The sequence below is a fragment of the Cherax quadricarinatus genome, chromosome 53, assembly GCF_038502225.1.
Source record: "Cherax quadricarinatus isolate ZL_2023a chromosome 53, ASM3850222v1, whole genome shotgun sequence".
Classification (NCBI taxonomy): domain Eukaryota; kingdom Metazoa; phylum Arthropoda; class Malacostraca; order Decapoda; family Parastacidae; genus Cherax; species Cherax quadricarinatus.
Window position 1 is genome coordinate 6,894,355 of NC_091344.1, and position 6,878 is coordinate 6,901,232.

Consider the following 6,878-nt stretch of genomic DNA (forward strand, 5'->3'; position numbering starts at 1 on the left):
TACTAACACTGGCGGACCATTTTGTGATCAAAAGATAGATGAGATTAAGGGAAATATGTATCAAATATTAAGTGTTTACCAACTTGGGATGTGGTTCTGACGTCAGATTTTTGAAATACCCGCATAGTAAATGTGTAATCTGATGCATACTACATTCAGGTAATGATCCTACAGTTAAGCGATCAGAATCACCCATTAGGTTCCCATTCACCTGTAGGAAGACCAGCCAGCAGCATCCACGTGTAATGTAAGATGAACGTTAGAGCTAATGAATTCCAAGATCTCAGGGAGGTAGAAATCTTCCCTACGGGGCTGCTTCCCGATCTTGCCGAAGCAGCAGTGATCGATTTATCCAGGTTCAAGACGGACAGTGATCACGAGGCGTCATAGAATTAACTTTAACAGGCGGGGGAGATGTTATGAGTCATTAAATTATCTCCTGAGGGCGGAGGACATGTCGTCAAGGGTCCTTGAATTATCTCCTGAGTGTGAAGATGTTACGAGTCCTTGAATTATGTCCAGAGGGTGGCGATGTCGTCAGGGGTCCTTGAATTATGTCCTGAGGGTGGAGGAAAGGTCGTCAGGAGTCCATGAATTATGTCCTGAGGGCATAGTGTCCTCACGACGCACTACATAATCCCCAGGAGCCAGCTCATTCTCGCACCGGGAGGGATACACGTTTAGAATTCAACGTTCCCTATTTTTCCACTACCACTTTCTTGCCAAGTAGTTGGTTAATTGAGCTTAAAATCGGCGACACGAGGATCTTTAAGGCTGCATGTCACTTGTCCGCCACCGGACAAGTATACTTTAAGAACTAAAATAGGGATTAAAGTAAACTCTTAGTATGTATACACCTGTGTGTACAGAACAACTACTGTGAAAAAATAGTGAACTTCCAAGTGCTTTCGTGATTTCTCACATTATCAAGGAACTTTTCTCACAGATCCTTGATAATGTGAGAAATCACGAAATCGCTGGGAAGTTCACTATTTTTTCTTTCACAGTGGGTGTTCTGCATACTGTGATATCGCCAGTTTACTGTGATCTTATAGCACACTGTGTGTATACAGCCGTGTGTATCCAGACGTATGGTAATGGTTTTCACATTAAGAAACAACAGCGTCTCCTGCCAGGGATGTTAATCAGTAAATGACACATTCAGTGGTTCAGCATTCACTGATCTACTCCACCAATGTTGAGATCGCTAATAATATCCTGAAAACGATTTCACTGTAAATCTCCAGCCGCTGGTTCGGGGGTTGGTTAATTAGGCTGAAAGCCAATCGACCACTGAAAGGGAACATTAAGCCTGAGCCTCACGTTAGTTAACTGAGATTAAAGATCACTGACACACTCAGGCTATTAAGTCTGCATGTCAACACTTTATCACCAGTCGAAAATACTTTTATCCCAGATATACACTTATTGGATATACACATCTCCACTTGTTCATGCACTTTATCCCAGTACACACACAAGAAAATTATACTCATCAGAGAATATGTTTCTTGTCACTTGTTCTCCGCAATCAAGAATAATTTAATCCTTAAAAAGAGGCGAGTATGTGTGACTGCAGGGAACTTATGTACTGGGGGTTAGTTGAGTAAGAGTATGTACTTTGTTTTATCATGAGATTGTGACGTAGGTCCTTTCATTTATTGATTATTTGTGCAGGTTGTGAGTAACCGATATATTTATCGTAATATTTTTCTTACTGTATTGTGCATTGACAATATGTCACAGTAATATTATGTACATAGTGTATACCTTAAGGGATCATGGCTTAATTGTGTGTTTTTTTTTACATTATATTATTGACCGTGTTACAGGGGTCACCTGCATGTTATGTCATTGTTGTTGTTCTTGAGTAAATAGGATTAAGATTACCCATCTTTATTAATGTTACGTTCTGTCATAAGCGATATTTTCTAGTGTATTTGTGTAACCTCTTTGTGTCTGTTAATATTGTGTTTATTATTTTGCTATTGTACGTCCTGAGGAATTGTGATTCATAATGTATTTATATTAAATGTATATCACCCTTGTTTAAGGGGTTTTATGTTAAGCTTTGTATTATGTTTTAAATAAAATATAAAAAAAAATCCTTAAAATAGTAAGCTTTAAGCGTGCACACACACACACACACACACACACACACACACACACACACACACACATATATATATATATATATATATATATATATATATATATATATATATATATATATATATATATATATATATATATATATATATTATTTTGACCACGAAAGAGTGGTATTGATCAATAACAACACTGCACTAGCCAAGGACTCGAACCCATGCTGCTTTGGCCTGCCTCATGGTGGGCGAAAACGCATGACGCCCTAATCCACTAGACAATACGATCCTTAATTAAGAGTAGAGCATCCAGCGGAACTGGATGTTGTACTCCCTACCCAAGGACACACGATGGTGTGGATGACTCTAGGCTAATTTCATTCTAGTCCCTGTTTGGTGTACTAGTTCAACGAGCAGTATTTTATATTATTGTGACCACAAACGAGTGGTATTGATCAATAACAACACTGCACTAGCCAAGGACTCGAACCCGCTTCACACACGGAGGGCCCGGGTTCGATTCCCGGCGGGTGGAAACATTTCGACGCGTTTCCTTACACCTGTTGTCATGTTCACCTAGCAGCAAATGGATACCTGGGTATTAGTGGACTGGTGTGGGTCGCATCTTGGGGGACAAGATTGAGGACCACAATGGAAATAAGACAGACAGTCCTCGATGACGCACTGACTTTCTTGGGCTGTCCTGGGTGGCTAACCCTCCGGGGTTAAAAATCCGAAGAAAATCTTATCTTATCATTTGAGGAAAAATGGGAAAATGTTGAGCACCACGTCAATAATTTGTTGTGGAGTATGATAAGCAGCAGCAGCAGCAGCAGCCAGGTGGTGACCCAGCAGCAGCAGCCAGGTGGTGACCGTGCAGCAGCAGCCAGGTGGTGACCGTGCAGCAGCAGCAACCAGGTGGTGGCCGTGCAGCAGCAGCAACCAGGTGGTGACCGTGCAACAGCAGCAACCAGGTGGTGACTGTGCAGCAGCAGCAACCAGGTGGTGGCCGTGCAGCAGCAGCAACCAGGTGGTGACCATGCAGCAGCAGCAGCAACCAGGTGGTGGCCGTGCAGCAGCAGCAACCAGGTGGTGACTGTGCAGCAGCAGCAACCAGGTGGTGGTCGTGCAGCAGCAGCAACCAGGTGGTGACTGTGCAGTAGCAGCAACCAGGTGGTGGCCGTGTAGCAGCAGCAGCCAGGTGGTGACCGTGCAGCAGCAGCAGCAACCAGGTGGTGGCCGTGCAGCAGCAGCAGCAGCCAGGTGGTGATCGTGCAGCAGCAGCAACCAGGTGGTGACCGTGCAGCAGCAGCAACCAGGTGGTGACCGTGCAGCAGCAGCAGCCAGGTGGTGACCGTGCAGCAGCAGCAACCAGGTGGTGACCGTGCAGCAGCAGCAGCCAGGTGGTGACCGTGCAGCAGCAGCAACCAGGTGGTGACCGTGCAGCAGCAGCAGCCAGGTGGTGACCGTGCAGCAGCAGCAACCAGGTGGTGGCCGTGTAGCAGCAGCAGCCAGGTGGTGACCGTGCAGCAGCAGCAACCAGGTGGTGACCGTGCAGCAGCAGCAACCAGGTGGTGGCCGTGTAGCAGCAGCAGCCAGGTGGTGGCCGTGTAGCAGCAGCAGCCAGGTGGTGACCGTGCAGCAGCAGCAGCAGCCAGGTGGTGGCCGTGCAGCAGCAGCAGCCAGGTGGTGGCCGTGCAGCAGAGACTGATTCCCTGAAGGTCTTACGTCAGTGATTGTCTTTAACCACAACAATTACTACTTTCATTACCTACTAGTGTTGTTATTCCCACGTTAACCCTTTTTTTTAAATATATTATTTGCCTCTTCTACCACTCGTTATTCTCGTCCTGGCTTCTCATTAAGCTTACAAATCCTCCTTTCATTCCTGGCTACACTTTCCCTGCTCAGTCTTTCGTTTCACTTCTTATCTCTGAAGATTGTGGAGGCTGAGTGAAGCTATTTGGCACTTTCACTTGCTCTCTCTCAGCTTTCTCCATCAAGTATTGGGTTTTCACTGACTTCTGAACCTTCTCCTGACCTTGAGTAACAGCTGACAAATTTCTTGATGTCCCTTTCTCGGCTTCGGCTTCTTCATGGATGACTTTCCCCAATTTCATTCTTGAACATTCTCTTCTGACTGCTAGGAGAAAGTGAACTAATACTTTCACATCGTTTTTCCCAGGAGAGTAGAATTTATGTATTCATTTACTTTCACTTTTAAGTTTATCTAAAAGTTATATTATATCCATGATCAATAGATTTTTTTTCAATATCGGATAAATAAAAATATATACCAGGCAAATCGAGTAATGCCATTACATTGATGTTTATGAGTTTGTGGCCGTTAGAGGCTAATTGGGCTTTTAGGGGAGTTAAGTCTCAGCTTCTTGTCTTAGCAGATTTTATTCTCTCCTTTAGGTTTGGTATCTTCCGAGAGCAGCATTACTTAGGACTATCTCTTCTAGCAAGTTGTTGTCATATATGAGGAACAGTACTGGGGACTTCACAGGTGATTTGAGTAGAGAACATCTTTATTTGTATACGACGTTTCGCCAATAAAAGCTTTCCACCCTGCTTAAAGTGGTTTTGAACTCACCACTTGTTGGTTTTGTTCCGCTAGTGACGCTTTGAACCTCGCTTCGCCACACCTACCTAGACATATCCTCTATTACAATAAACCATACCACGGGTGGGGTTTGAACCCGCGATCAGGGTCACAAAACTCCAGACCGTCGCGTTAATTCTGAAGAAAAACTAAGACCTATCTGAAGAATATATTAATCATGGTCCACTGTGTTTCAAATGCCTTGTCTTCATGTGTATCTGTCACTAGTTTCCCATGTGAGGAGTAAGCATGGATTATAAATGTGAATTACACTAACCTGAAAGAAATTAAATGACAATATTAACACGCTGACGTGTGTAAATGTTTTGTAAACAGAGACGAGTCCATTCTCATCACGGTGGGGGAGTAAATGTATAGAGAAGGCCACTATGAGTGAAAGTACGTGAAAGAGAAACTGTAAAGACTTGAATGAAAGTGAGAGGACTGAAGAGACGTCTGTTTTCTACGATAATTTCCACTTTCAGATTTGAGATTGAGGCCGAGGTGAGTGGAGAATGAACTAAAAATTGCGGTGTTGAGTCTTCACTACTTTCATGATCTCTTTCTCACCTTCCAAACCCCAAATAACAACCGGTGAGAACTAGGCTCTGGAGATCTCTCCTGCTCTCTCTTACCTTTCACTCTCATATCTTTCACTCTCATACCTTTCACTCTCATGGAAACTCTTTCCTGTGTCCGAACTTTTCCTTGACCTCGGTGTTACAATTTTCTCCTCGTGTTGCCTTTGCAAAAACTTTTCCTGCCAGTAATTAACATCTAAACTTTTGGTCGCCCAATTTTCAAAATTTTCAAATTTTCAGGTGAAAGAAAATCTTAGTTATTAATAATTATTTTCAATTTTCAATTCATAATCTGTAAAACAATTTTATTTCATTAATTTTTTTTTCATAAACACAGATTCTGATAATTAGTTTTTTATATTTTCTAAACACATGATTTTTTTTAAACAGAATTTTTAAGGGTATTTTAAGAAGGATTTATATTAATCAGTGTATATACACCGAGGAATATATATATATATATATATATATATATATATATATATATATATATATATATATATATATATATACATGGCTGGCGAAGAACAGGTGACACAAGAACCTCAAAACAATACCGTAGTCGATAGGTTTCAAACCTAACAGACCAATGATTCATCCACAGCATTTCCTTGGACCAGTCCATTCTAAACCCGAGGGGAGGCCCTCCAGAGGGAAAGTGTTGGAGTATATAAGGTCAGGACGAGTGACTGAGTGTGGTTTAGTGCACTGCAGATGCTCTCAGGTGAAGTGTTGTTCCCTAGCGAAGTACCGAAGAAGCTCTTTCTGTGAGAAGCTCAAACCACAGCAGACATCGTTGTGTCTAAAGTCTGCAGCCCCACCACCGTAACTAGAGCCCGACCACCGTGCGCAGAGCCACATCAGCGTATCTAGAGCCCCACCACCACGTCTAGAGCCATACCACTGTCTAGAGCGCCACCACCGTGTCTAGATCCAGGCCATCGTGTGTAGAGCCAGACCACCATGTCTAGAGCCCCACCACCGTGACTAGAGCCCCACCACCACTGCTGTCGGCATCTTAATCCCTTCACACTCCAATAGCATCTCAAATCCCTGAGATCCACACGTTTCTAGTCGCTTCAACTCCTACAGGGAGGTTTCTCGATGCCGGGGACGGACTTTTCATCCAAGGAATTAGATTTGTTTTTCCGTTTTCTTAGATCGAACATGATTGTCTCTCATTCTTTCAAGCGCTATGTGACCCCTACGGGATTAGCGCTCCCATCTGGAGTTTATCTGGAGTGAGTTCCGGGGGTCAACGCCCCCGGGGCCCGGTCTGTGAACAGGCCTCCTTATGTCAGTATCCCAGGATGCGACCCACACCAGTCGACTAACACCCAGGTACCCATTTTACTGATGGGGAACATAGACAACAGGTGGAAAGAAACACGTCCAATATTTCTACTCTGGCTGGGAATCGAACCCAGGCCCTCACCGTGTGAAGCGAGAGCGTTAACCACCAGGCCACCAGAGCCCATGAAATATAATAAATAATAATAATAATAAATTATTATTATAATCAAAACTAAGTGCTAAACCCACAAGGTCATAGAGCGCTGATATTAATTAATATTATTAATAATA

The 6,878-nt window shown here is 43.4% G+C and overlaps 1 protein-coding gene across 1 annotated transcript in view; it reads right to left on the minus strand.

Annotated features, from left to right (window-relative positions):
• LOC128692405 (chitinase-3-like protein 1) overlaps positions 1 to 6,878 on the minus strand; it is an 81,272-nt gene that overhangs the window by 33,196 nt on the left and 41,198 nt on the right. The gene's annotated exons all lie outside the window — the stretch shown is intronic.